Source organism: Callorhinus ursinus, unplaced genomic scaffold (genome assembly GCF_003265705.2).
Source record: "Callorhinus ursinus isolate GAN/ISIS: 27379988/994484 unplaced genomic scaffold, GSC_fseal_2.0 scaffold131, whole genome shotgun sequence".
NCBI classification, from domain to species: Eukaryota; Metazoa; Chordata; class Mammalia; order Carnivora; family Otariidae; genus Callorhinus; species Callorhinus ursinus.
Genome location: NW_027397193.1, coordinates 639,103 through 651,807, shown reverse-complemented (window position 1 = coordinate 651,807; position 12,705 = coordinate 639,103).

Genomic DNA, 12,705 nt, shown 5'->3' with positions numbered 1-12,705 from the left:
GTGGCTGGTTCAGCTTGCAAATCAAACAATGATGCAGGTGTTTCTGTGTGTTTGTTTTTTTTTCCTGGAGACAGCTACCATAGTAATTCAGCATGCAGCAAAAATGTTTTATGCACACTTTTCTTTTCATCCTACAGAATATTAAAAAGACATGATCTGATACAGCCGCTTAGTAAACAGTTTGGCAGTTTCTTGCAAAACTAAACATCATCTTGCCATACAGTCCAGTAATGGCACTCCATGGTATTTACCCAAAGGAGATGAAAGCTTATGTCTACACAAAAACCTGCACACAGATGGGCATAGCAGCTTTATTCCTAATTGCCAAAACTCAGGAGCAACCAAGATGTCCTTCAGCAGGCAAATGGATAAACTGTGGTCCATCCAGACAATGGAATATCATTCAGCACTAAAAAGAAATGAGCCATCAAGTCATGAAAAGGCACAGAGGAAACTTAAAAGCATATTGCTAAGTAAGAGGAGCCAATCTGAAAAGGCTGCACACTATGTGATTCCAACTATATGACATTCTGGAAAAGGCAAAACTACAGAGTCAGTGAGATCAGTGTTTGGTGGGGCGGGGGGGAGAGAGAGGGAAGGAAGAATTAGTGGAGCACAGAGGAATGAAATTACCCTGAGACTATAGTGGTGGCTACATGTCATTCTACATTCGTCCAAACCCATAGGACATACAACACCAAGCACAATCCGCAATGTCAACTGTGGACTCCACATGATAATGGTGTGTCCGTGGGGGTTCATCAGTTTTAGCAAATGCACTGCTCTGGTTGGGGATGTTGATGATGGGGAGGCTGTGCGTGTGCGGGGGCAGAGGGCGTATGAGAAATCTCTGTACCTTCTGCTCCATTTCGTTGTGAACCTAAAACTGTTCTTTAAAACAAAAGTCTTGGGGTGCCTGGGTGGTGCAATCATTTACGTTCCCCAACTCTTGGTTTCAGTTCAGGTCGTGATTTCAGGGTCATGATCTCGGGGTTGTGAGAGCAAGCCCCGTCTTGGGCTCCGCACTCAGCGTGGGGTCTGCTTGAGACTCTCTCTCCCCCTGCCCCTACCCCTGCACTCTCTCTCTTTCTAAAATAAATGAATTTTTAAGAAATAAAAACAAATAAAACAGAAGTCTTTAAAAAAACACTCCATTAAAATCAGAAAAAATAAAGACATGCACTCAAGAGTCGAGGTTTAATAAAATACAGTTTTTATTGTTTCATCAAAGACACACTAAAGTAAAACTGGCTTTTGTTTTTTTAACTGTGAGTGTGTTGGTGAAGAATATAAGGACTCAGCACAGTTTGGTGTGGCTAACAATTTGTGCTGAGATGCTAGAGCTGTTACTCACCATTGCTTTTGCACCATTAAACCACAGGCTGCCAGTGGTAAGGCAGGGATGGGGAGTGACTGCCAATGGGTGCTGATGTCCTTTAGGGGGATGAAAATGTTCCGGAACTAAATAGGATAGAGATGATGGTTGCACAACATTGTGAATGTGCTAAGGGCCACGAATTGTACTCTTTAAAATGGTTAATTTTATGTGGTATGAACTCTACCTTGATAAAAAGAAAAGTGGTGCCCAAAACTCAGTATTTCAGATAAATAACATTTCAATACGAAATTTTAAAAAAAACCAAAGCGAATGCAAAACTCACGACGAACAAAATATCAACTTTCCAAATAAAGACAGGATCAGCATTCCTGATTTTTTTCTCCTGCTCAAGCTCCCATATGGCTTGGCTCAACACTCTTACTGATGTTGTCTTTTTTTATGTTTTGCTCTCTATGAATTTTTGCACTGATTTTTTGGGGGGGAGGGCTGAATTATTGACATTGGAATATTATTTATCTTTTTTATAGGGGAATATCTTTATTACCTCTGAATTGGGAAAATACAACATAACTATATCTCCAAAGAACACTCATAAAGAAAAAAGGAAACCTGATATATTTTGCTGTTTTGAAATTAGGTAAACACAGAGTCACTATCTCATTGCCTTTTTCATTTCTTTTTTTAACCATTTTATTGAAATATAATTGACATGTAAAAAGCTGAATGTCTTTAATGTATACAACTTGATGAGTTTTGAAATAAGTATCCACCCATGAAACCATCACCATCATCAAGGCCATAAACATATCTAACACCTCTCAAAGTTAATATTCCAATAATATTCCAATAATAACATTCCAGTATCATTTCTCTTAACTGCAGTGTTTGGGCACTCCCTCACATTTTATGCCCCCAGCAAGTGCCTCACTCTCCTCACCCTGGCCCTGGCCCCAAGAGCCTCTCTCTCATTCTCTCTGTAAGGGAAAAGCTGCTCCCTCCCTTTTATAGATGTAAAAGGGGATCAAAGATGTTAAGTTGCAGCCCACATCATTAATAAGTGGTGGGGCCAGGGTTTGAGCCCATCCCAGGTCCTCTCTGACCAGTGGCTCCAGCTCTGGTTCTAGCATGAGGGCAGGCCAGCCTTGGAGCATCCCCAAGCTGCCCCAGAAGACTGCCCCTGCTGTGAGGTGGGGCCTGTGCAGGGGATGAGCCAAGAGGAGCCTGAGATGGAAGAATCGAGGCTAATTCCTCTGTGGGAAGCGCTCCCTATTAATTAATTAGGGCAGAGCTGGCCTGCGGCATCCCCACAGCCCCCAGAGTCATTAAGGAAGAGGGGGTCTCATTATCAGCTAGCAGCTTCCCCATCATTCCCAGGGCCCCAGAAGGAGCCGAGAAAAAGGGAGAGGGAGGTCAGGTCCTCCTTCTCCAAAACCCACCCTTCTTACTACCAGAGTGGCCTGATATGCAAGTGACTGAAAGCACAAGCAGAATTTCATGGGGGGGAAGGAGAAAGAGATGAGGGGATAAGTTTCCTTCCCCCTCCCAATTCAGTCTGCATTCATATTTATACGAGATATTCAGAATAGATAAATCCGTGAAGATAGAAAACGGATTAATGGTTGCCCCGGGGCTGGATGGGAGGACAGAATGGGGGGTGACTGCTAACATGTGCAAGGTTTTCTTTTGGGGGCGACGGAAACGTTCTGGAGCTAGATAGTGGTAATGGTTGCACAACATGGGGAATGAACTTAAAACCACCGAACTGTGACTTCAAAGTGGTTACAAGAGCTATGGTGACAATCATTTTGCAATAAATAAATGTATCAAATCAGCGCATCATACACCTTAAACTTACACCATGTTATATGTAAACTATATCTCCATAAAGCTGGAAAAAATGGTTACAATGGTAAAATTTTATGTTATGTATATTTTGCGACTGAAAGATTAATCTCTCTCTGGTTCATGAATATTTATTCAGCATTTAGGGACATCTGTTCTGTGCCCAGCATTATACTGAGCGGGGAAGCCTGGCCCCGCCCTCAGAGCTCTGTCTGATTGAGGAACAGCACTGCAGAACCTCTGTATGGCTTCCTGAGACATTCTCTGTCCTCCCCTTGTTCTGTGCCCTAGGACACTGTCATGGATCATACCAACAGCCTCCCTTGCTTTCTGGCTTCTGGTTGGGTTCAGACAAAGGGAGACCTTGCAGGAGGTGAGAGGGATGGAGAAGCATGAAGTCAGGGTATTTTCCGGTCAGGTTCCTCCCCACAAACTCACTGCAGATGGCTGTGCCCCAAGACCCTAGACCGCGGGTCCTGGGAGGCGACACCCTCCAGATCTTGGCACTAAATGCTCCTTCCTCTTTCTCTGCTTCCGTCCAGACACTGCTAGCTCCAAGCTCCTGCACCATCCTTACCCCCTCCCCACGGCGCCTTCACCAAACTGTCATCACAGTACCCGATTTGAGTGTGCATCTGCTTCCTGCTGAGACTTCCCACTAGAAAGGCATTTAGAAAAAGCAGTAGCAAAATATATAGACATGGATTTTAAAAAAGTCCTGGAGATGTAATGCACAGGAAAATGATTGTGGACAACAATACTGTATTATAAACCTCCAAGTTGCTGAGAGTCTAGATCTTAATTGTTCCCACCACAAAAAAAAAAGAAATGATAATTAAGTATGTGACATGATAGAGGCGTTAGCTAATGCTGTGGTGGCAAGCATATTGCAACATATAAATGTATCAAACCAGGGCGCCTGGGTGGCTCAGTTGGTTACACGACTGCCTTCAGCTCAGGTCATGATCCTGGAGTCCCTGATTCGAGTCCCGCATGGGGCTCCCTGCTCAGCGGGGAGTCTGCTTCTCCCCCTGGCCCTCCCCCCACTCATGTGCTCTCCCTCTCTCATTCTCTCTCTCTCTCTCTCTCTCTCTCTCTCTCTCTCTCTCTCTCTCTCGCCAATAAATAAAATCTTTTAAAAAAATGTATCGAACCCATGCATTGTACATTTTAAACTTACACAATGTTGCAGTAGTCCTCCCGTACCTTGGGGGAGTTCCAAGAATTCCCATGTGTGTCTGAATCCCAAATAGTACTCAACTTTATACATACTATGTTTTTTTCTATACATACACACCTATGATAAAGTTCAATTTATAATTTAGGCACAGTAAGAGATTAACACTAATACTAAAATAGAACAATTATAACAATATATTGCAATAATTGTGTGAACATTCTTTTTTTTTAATTGTGTGAACATTCTTGCTCTCTCTCCTCCTTCTCAAAATATCTTAGTTACTGTGCTCATCCTTCTTGTGATGATGTAAGATGATAAAATGCCTACATGATGACATGAAGTGAGGGGAATGACACAGGCATTATGACATAGCATTTAGCATTTCTGACAATATGTCAGAAGGCGGATCATCTGCTTCCAGAACTCAGCTGACTGAGGGTAACTGAAACCATCGAAAGCAAAACCGCAGCTAAGGGGGGACTACTGTATGTGTCAATTCTATCTCAATAAAAAGTAAATGCATAAAATTAGCCATCTCAACTCAAGAAAAAATATATATAAATAAGCTGGCTCTGGAAGTAGACGGTAGCAGCAGAAGTGCCCTTGATGGAAGATCAAAAAGCTGGGAAAACAATGAAAAGCAGCACCATTGACAGGAAAGAGAGAAGGAACAGAAAGCAGAAATTTTAAAGACTTTTTTTTTTATGATTAAGGTCATGCATGTTCATTGTAGAAAATTGTTTAAATGCAGACAGTGTAGAATCCTAATCCTATTCCTAATCACCACTAAAATGTTGGTGGATTACTTTCCAGGTGGGGATACTTTTCCTGGTTCAAAATTAGAATCCGGCTGATATGCTACATGAATGAACCTTGAGGACATTATGCTAAGTGAAATAAACCAGTCACAAAAACACAAGGGCTATGTGATTCCACTTATATGAAGTACTTAGAGGAATCAGATTCATAGAGACAGACAATAGTATGGTGGTTGTCTGAGGCTGGGGGTAGAGGAGAGGGAGGAATGGAGAGTTGATGTTTAATAGGGACAGAGTTCCAGTTTGTAAGATGAAAAAGTTCTGGAGATGGATGGCGGTGAGTGTTGTACAACAATGTGACTGTGCTTAGTGCTACTGAACTATAGACTTAAAATTGGTTACAACGGTAAAGTTTATGCCACGTATATTTTGCCACAATAAAAAGAATTAGAATCATGTCATCTTGGCAGTTTGCTGTTCTGTCTGTAATGATGGTTACGGTATTATTATTATTCCTCATATGCCTTCAGCAACTACCTCTATCTGCCATAATCTTGGCGGTTTCCTTTAGTTCCTCATGTCCTGTCTCTCTCACTGGAGGAGAGGTTCCACGAGAGAAGGGGCTTTGTCTTGTCACTCTCTTCTTAGCCCAGTGCCTGACACAGAGCAGGTGCTCAGTAAATATTTGTCAAATCAATGAGCCCATTAGGAAAGAGAGATTTTTCTGGTGGACCCCCAAGTCCACTATCTATGTCCAACCTGCTCTGCACGGCAGGAGACAGATCTTTGTGGACCATATCAATAGGCTCCCTGCTTTGGGAAGTCTGGAAGGTTTCATTTAAAGAAGGCTCCAGCGGGAGATCGGAGCGCGGGGGAGGAGTAGGGTGGGAAACCTGGCAATTAGAAGGTGAACTCAGATAGCCAGGAGAGGAAATGGCTGCTCCTCTCTGGTTCTGCTCTTTGAGCACTGAAAAGGTGCTTGCAGTGTGCCCAAGTGACAGGGAATGCCACATAGAGAAAGACCAGGAGCAGGCAGGGGTCCCCAGACTAAAGGGACAGACACCATTATATTAGTTTCCTAGAACGCCTTAACAAATTACCACAAACTTGGGGGGTTTAAAACAATAGCAATATTCTTTCATGGTCCTGGAGCCCAGAAGTCTGAAAACAAGGTGTTGGTGTTAGCAGGGCTATGCTTCCTCCAAAGGCTCTAGGAGAGGATCCTTCCTTGCTTCTTCCAGTTTCTAGGGCTTGCCAGCAATCCTTGGCATTCCTCAGCTTGTAGAAGCATCACGCCAGTCTCTGCCTCCTTTACAGGGCCGAGTGTCAGTCTCTGTGTCTTTACATAGCCTTCTTATAAAGATGCCAGTCATTGGATCAAGGGCCCATTCCTACTCCAGCATAACCTCATGGTAACTCAACTGATTGTAACCGCAGAGACCCTATTTCCAAGTGAGGTCACATTCACAGGTGCCAGGAGTCAGGACATATCTCTGGGGGGAGGCACAATTCAATCTGCAACAGTAGGTAAGACCCTCCAACAGTCCGGCTTCCCCCTTAATTTGGGTTCCCCCATAAATGAAAAGGGTACTTGGAGGTTGAGTGGCCAGAACAGGAACGTCCGTGGCAGAAGCAGTACGAAGTCCTTTTGGTTACTCCATACATGGATTATGTCCAAGTGTGGCAGGGCCACCATTGTTCAGTCATTCAACAAGTAGGTATTAAGGGCCTGCTCTGTGCCAAGAACCTGGCGAGGCACCGTGGATTCAGTGATGACGAAGACAGATGAGATCCTCATCAAGGAGCTGACATCTAGAAAAGAAGGTGATAATCACAAACTGATAAGTGCTATGAAGAGAAGGAGGGTTCCAGTGTGGCATGGTAGTGTGATGCTTCAGATCAGATAGTCAAGGAAGTGTCCCTTAGGAGATAATATTTGAGCAGAGACATAAAGGATGAGAGAGTAAACCACATAAAATTGCAGGAGAACATCTCAGAGAGGGAAGGACATCCCAGAGAGGGGAGTCTGAGCACTAGCATGGCTGACCCTTCATGATTTGAGGACAGAGTGTCAGGAGATGGGAAAGGAAAGATGGACAGAGGTCAGGTGGTAAGGAACTAGGACCTTGTAGGTCATGGTAAGAAATGTGGATGCTATTCTAAACTTAAAGCTCACCTCACTGAATCTACCCACCGGACAAAAACCACAGTTGTCCTAACGAGTAATACCTGAATCCACTAATGTGGATGAACTTTTCTAGGGAGAAGGTGAGAAATGAGAAGTGAATGGGGGATGGAAGCTTAATGTGTTAGTTAGCTATTGCTATATAACAAATTATCCCAAACTCAGCAGCTTAAAACAACACATATTTATTAAATGAGTTCTTGTGGATCAGGGCATGGCTTATCTAGGTCTACTAGCTCCGTCTCTAACCAGTCTGCAGACATGATGTCAGCTGGGGCTGCTATCTCTTCTCAAGGCTAGACTGGGAAAGAATATGCTTCTAGGCTCACTCATGTGGTTGTTGGCAGGGTTCAGTTCCTCATGGGATGTTGCACTGAAGTCTTCAGGTTGTTGCTGGCTGATAGCCAGAGGCTCCCTCAATTCTTGCCATATGGGCTTCTCCATTTCTGAAAGAGTGAGCAAGACCAAAGCCATGATCTCTTTATAACCTAATTCAGAAGTGGCATCTTATCACTTTTGCCATATTCTAGTGGTTAGAAGTGAGTCATTAGGTCCACTCCACACTCAAAGGGAGGAGATTACACAAGGCATGAAGACCAAAAGGTAGACACCATTGGGGGCCGTCTTCAAGGCTGCCTAACTCACCTGAAGAACACTACACTTGACAGGTGGATGGCAGACAACCAGCCCACGAAGGACCAAGACCAGAGGCAAAAGGGGAAAGGTGTGAACAAGTAGAGGGGAGGATATTCAAGTTGCAGGTGGTTGATAATTTCAAATGGTACCTAGAGGTCAAGTTGAATGGGACAGAAAAGAAACTTATGGAATTTGTCAATTGTAAGATGACATTGACCTTTTGTCTAAATCATTTCAGGGGACTGATGGGGACTAGAGTCATGGGAACCAGTCTTTATCCCTCACCTATAAGCATGGTCACCACCTTCGCAGGAGGTGACTGGGAAGAACCAGGAAGAACCTCCTCTCCTAGCCTGGGGCTTCCCACTGTCTCCTTACACCTCCCCCAGGAGAGTGACCTCATTTCTCAAAGACAAAATTGATTCTAGGTCATATCCCCCTGGAACAAGAGACCAATTGATGTGATTATCTCCAAGAGAAAGGGGGGCACCTACTAAAAGTAGAACCTGGTGCCCCAGAAGGGAAGACATCGGGGAACCTAAAAAGGGGTCTCTGATAATTACCTGCCAAAATTTCAGAGTGAAGGGCATCTCCATGTAATACCAAAGAAAAAAAAGAAAGAAAGAAAAGCTAGAAGTTTTAAAAGGTTCTCCTTCCTCATATATCCTGCAATTTCACACTATTTAATCGAAGGGCAAAATTCTGTTCCCCACTTTGTAGTACTTGTTGGGTAGAATGCATGATGGAAGAATGTAGCAAAGATGGCTGGAAAAAGGAGGTGCTGTAAAGTGTTCTTCATTATAAAAATCAGAGAGCTAATTTCACAAATATTATTCCCCATTGGGCTGAGTTAGAAATATTTGAACTTTGGTATGTTGGGAGGAGGGAGATGTGCATAACCATAACTATAGATATGGGGGAAGGAGTAGAGGGAAATAGAGTGAAATCAAAACATGTTCATAATAGATGTGTCTGGATGATAAAATTACAGATGATTCTTATTCCCTTCATTCTATTTTTCTGTATTTTACACATTTTACACAACGTGTATCTGTTACTTTTGTAGCATAAAAGCAAGCTTATTTGTTAGCTTAAGAGAGTGATCTGTGTTTGAAGCAGAGTAAAAAACTTTCTGAGTCCTCTGCTCATGTATATAAAAGTTTCTGAGGCATTTTCTGAATTTCACCATTTCTGTTCAGCCACACGTAATTGAATCTCTTGGAGGCTGAATGCTAATCCCAGCGCTGCAGGTTCCCAGCACCTGCAGTCTTGGTATATTTGGGATGCTATAACAGAATACCATAGACAGTGTGGCTTCTAAACAACAGAAATGTATTTCTCACAGTTTCTGGAGGCTGGGACATCCAAGATCAAATGCCAGCAGATTCACCATCTCATGAGGACTTCATGGTTCATAGACAGTCATCTTTTCACTATGCCTTCTCATGGAAGAAGGGGCAAGGGAATTCTCTGGGGTCTCTTTTGTAAGGCACTAACTTCATTTATAAGGGTTCCGCCCTCGTTCCCTAATCATCTCTCAAAGGCCCCACCTCCTAATACCATCACACTAGGTGTTAGAATTTAACATACACAAATGTTTGGGAGGACACAAACATTCAGTTTTTAGCAGGTGCCAACCCAGGCTGTGACCAGCAAAGCAGAGCAGAAGATGGTTCATTCACTCCTTAAACATACACATAAATGTGTCAGGCTAGAGAAAAGTATCTGAAACCGGCCATCAGAGCCAGGAACCGGAGGTGAATTTTAGAAGTTGATATAGTCCAACTTGGGCCAGAAGTTGAAAATAAGAAGTTGGCGTATTGAGCACTAAGCAGTAAGTAGTACGCACTGATTTCAATGTTCAAAAAATGGTAGCATACATTAGGAGTTTGTTGATGTGAACGGGTTGAGCCAACAAAAAGCCAGAACAGAACAGACTGCACACCCACACACAAACACTCATAGCCCAAATGAATTTCACCAGAGACGCTTGTTAGAGCCCAAATCCTTCATATGTGTTCTGGCATAAGAAAGCCTCCTCAGACAGCCACATGCAGAAGAATGAAACTCAACCATTCTCTAACACCATACACAAAGATAAACTCAAAGTGGATGAAAGACCTCCATGTGAGACAGGAATCCATCAAAATCCTAGAGGAGAACATAGGCAGTCACCTCTTTGACATCACCCACAGCAACTTCTTTCAAGATACATCTCCAAAAGCTAGTGAAACAAAAGCAAAAATGAACTTTTGGGACTTCAAGATAAAAAGCTTCTGCACAGCAAAGGAAACAGTCAACAAAACAAAGAGGCAACCCACAGAATGGGAGAAGGTGTTTGCAAATGACACCACAGACAAAGGGCTGGTATCCAAGATCTATAAAGAACTTCTCAAACTCAACACCCAAAAAAACAAACAATCAAGTCAAAAAAATGGGCAGAAGATATGAAAAGGCAGTTCTCTGAAGAAGACATAGAAATGGCTAACAGACACATGAAAAAATGTTCATCATCACTGGCCATCAGGGAAATTCAAATCAAAACCACATTGAGATACCACCTTACACCAGTAAGAATGGCAAAAATGGACAGGGCAAGAAACAACAAATGTTGGAGAGGTTGTGGAGAAAGGGGAACCCTCTTACACTGTTGGTGGGAATGCAAGTTGGTACAGCCCTTTGGAAAACAGTGTGGAGGTTCCTCAAAAAACTAAAAATAGAGCTACCCTATGACCCAGCAATTGCACTCCTGGGTATTTACCCCAAAGACACAGATGTACTGAAAAAAAGGGCCATATGCACCCCAATGTTCATAGCAGCAATGTCCGCAATAGCCAAACTGTGCAAAGGGTCAAGATGCCTTTCACCAGATGAATGGATAAAGAAGATGTGGTCCATATATACAATGGAATATTACTCAGCCACCAGAAAGGATGAATACCCAAGTTTTGCATCGACATGGATGGGACTGGAGGAGATGATGCTAAGTGAAATAAGTCAAGCAGAGAAAGTCAATTATCATATGGTTTCACTTATTTGTGGAACATAAGGAATAGCGTGGAGGACATTAGGAGAAGGAAGGGAAAAATGAAGGGGGGAATTGGAGGGAGAGACGAACCATGAGAGACTATGGACTCTGAGACACAAACAGGGTTCTAGAGGGGAGGGGGGCAGGGGGATGGGTTAGTCCGGTGATGGGTATCAAGGAGGGCACGTACTGCATGGAGCACTGGGTGTTATACGAAAACAATGGATCGTGGACCACCACATCAAAAACTAATGATGTAATGTATGGTGACTAACATAACATAATAAAATTAAAAAAAAAAAAGAAAAAAAGAAAGCCTCCTCAGGTGTCCCTCGGGTAGCTTGGCAGGAACAGTGCTCCATACACCAGGCAGCAAACTAACCCAGTACAATCCTCTGGTTGAGAAAATGGAAGCACCTAATGGACAAAGCAAAGGTTGGGTACAGAATGTTGTCCCAAGTGGGCTGTCTCCCTGGTTCTTTGGGAAACCCTCTCTGTCTCTCCTGGTGTTAAAGCAGCTCATTCATGTATTCATTCAATTACTAAAAATGAAAAGTAAGCACTTGAATCATGCTTATTCTATGTGAGCCACCATATTAAGCTCTTTTCTCATATTGGCACATTTAATCCATGACATGATCCTATTATCCTAGTTGACAGATGAGGAAACGGAGGCACAGAGAAGTCAGTGACTTACCCAAGATCACACAATCATTATGTCAGAATCATAATGTGAACCCAAGTTATCCAGCTCCAGAATCTTAACCATGGCACTATCCTGACTCTAGTGAAGGGCTGTTTGTTGCGCCAGATACCACTGGGCCCATTGACTATGCTAAATCCACATTCTTATAAACCCTGGAAACAAGTCTCCATCACCAATGGTCACCTGCCTCCATCCCTCCCTGGTGACCCTGGTAGGTCTCCAGCATGGCTGGCCTGGGAGGCTTCGGTTGACTGTCTTATCCCTCCCCATTACTGAATGATCCTTTGTTTTGCAAAGCCAGGGATATTCATTCCCTCTTCATCCTTGCACCTCTCAATCACTCAACAAGAAAACACATATTCATTCCCTTACGCATATGTTCATTTAATAAGTGTTTATTGAGTACTTAGTATGAGTCACAGTCTGTGCTGGATCCCCAGGTACGGTAGCATATAAGAGAGGCAAGATCACTACCCTCCTAAAACTCACAGTCTGATGGGGAATATGAACAAAGGAGGTAAGTAAAAAAAAAAAAAAAAGGTAACTGTCCATCAATGGATAAACAAAGTTGTGATATAGAAATACAATGGAATTTGGTCATAAAAAGGAATGAGGAATAAAAAGCTGCTACATGATGCACCATGGGCAAACCTTGAAATCATTATGCTAGGAGAAAGAGGACAGACACAAAGGGTCACTGTGTATAATTAATTTACATGAAATATGAGAACAGGCAAATCCATGGGGACAGAAAGTAGACTAGTGGTTGCCTAGAGCGGAGTGGGGAGGGTGGGGGGTAGAAATGGGAAGTGACTGCTGATGGGTATAGGGTTTTATGTGGGGGTGATGAAAATGTTTTGGACCGAGATAGAGCTGGTGGTTACACAACATCATAAATATACTAAATGCCTCTGAATTGTGTGCTTTAACATCATTAATTTTATTTATGGGAATTTCATCTCAAAGAAAGAAAGAAAGAAAGAAAGAAAGAAAGAAAGAAAGAAAGAAAGAAAGAAAGAAAGAAAGAAAGA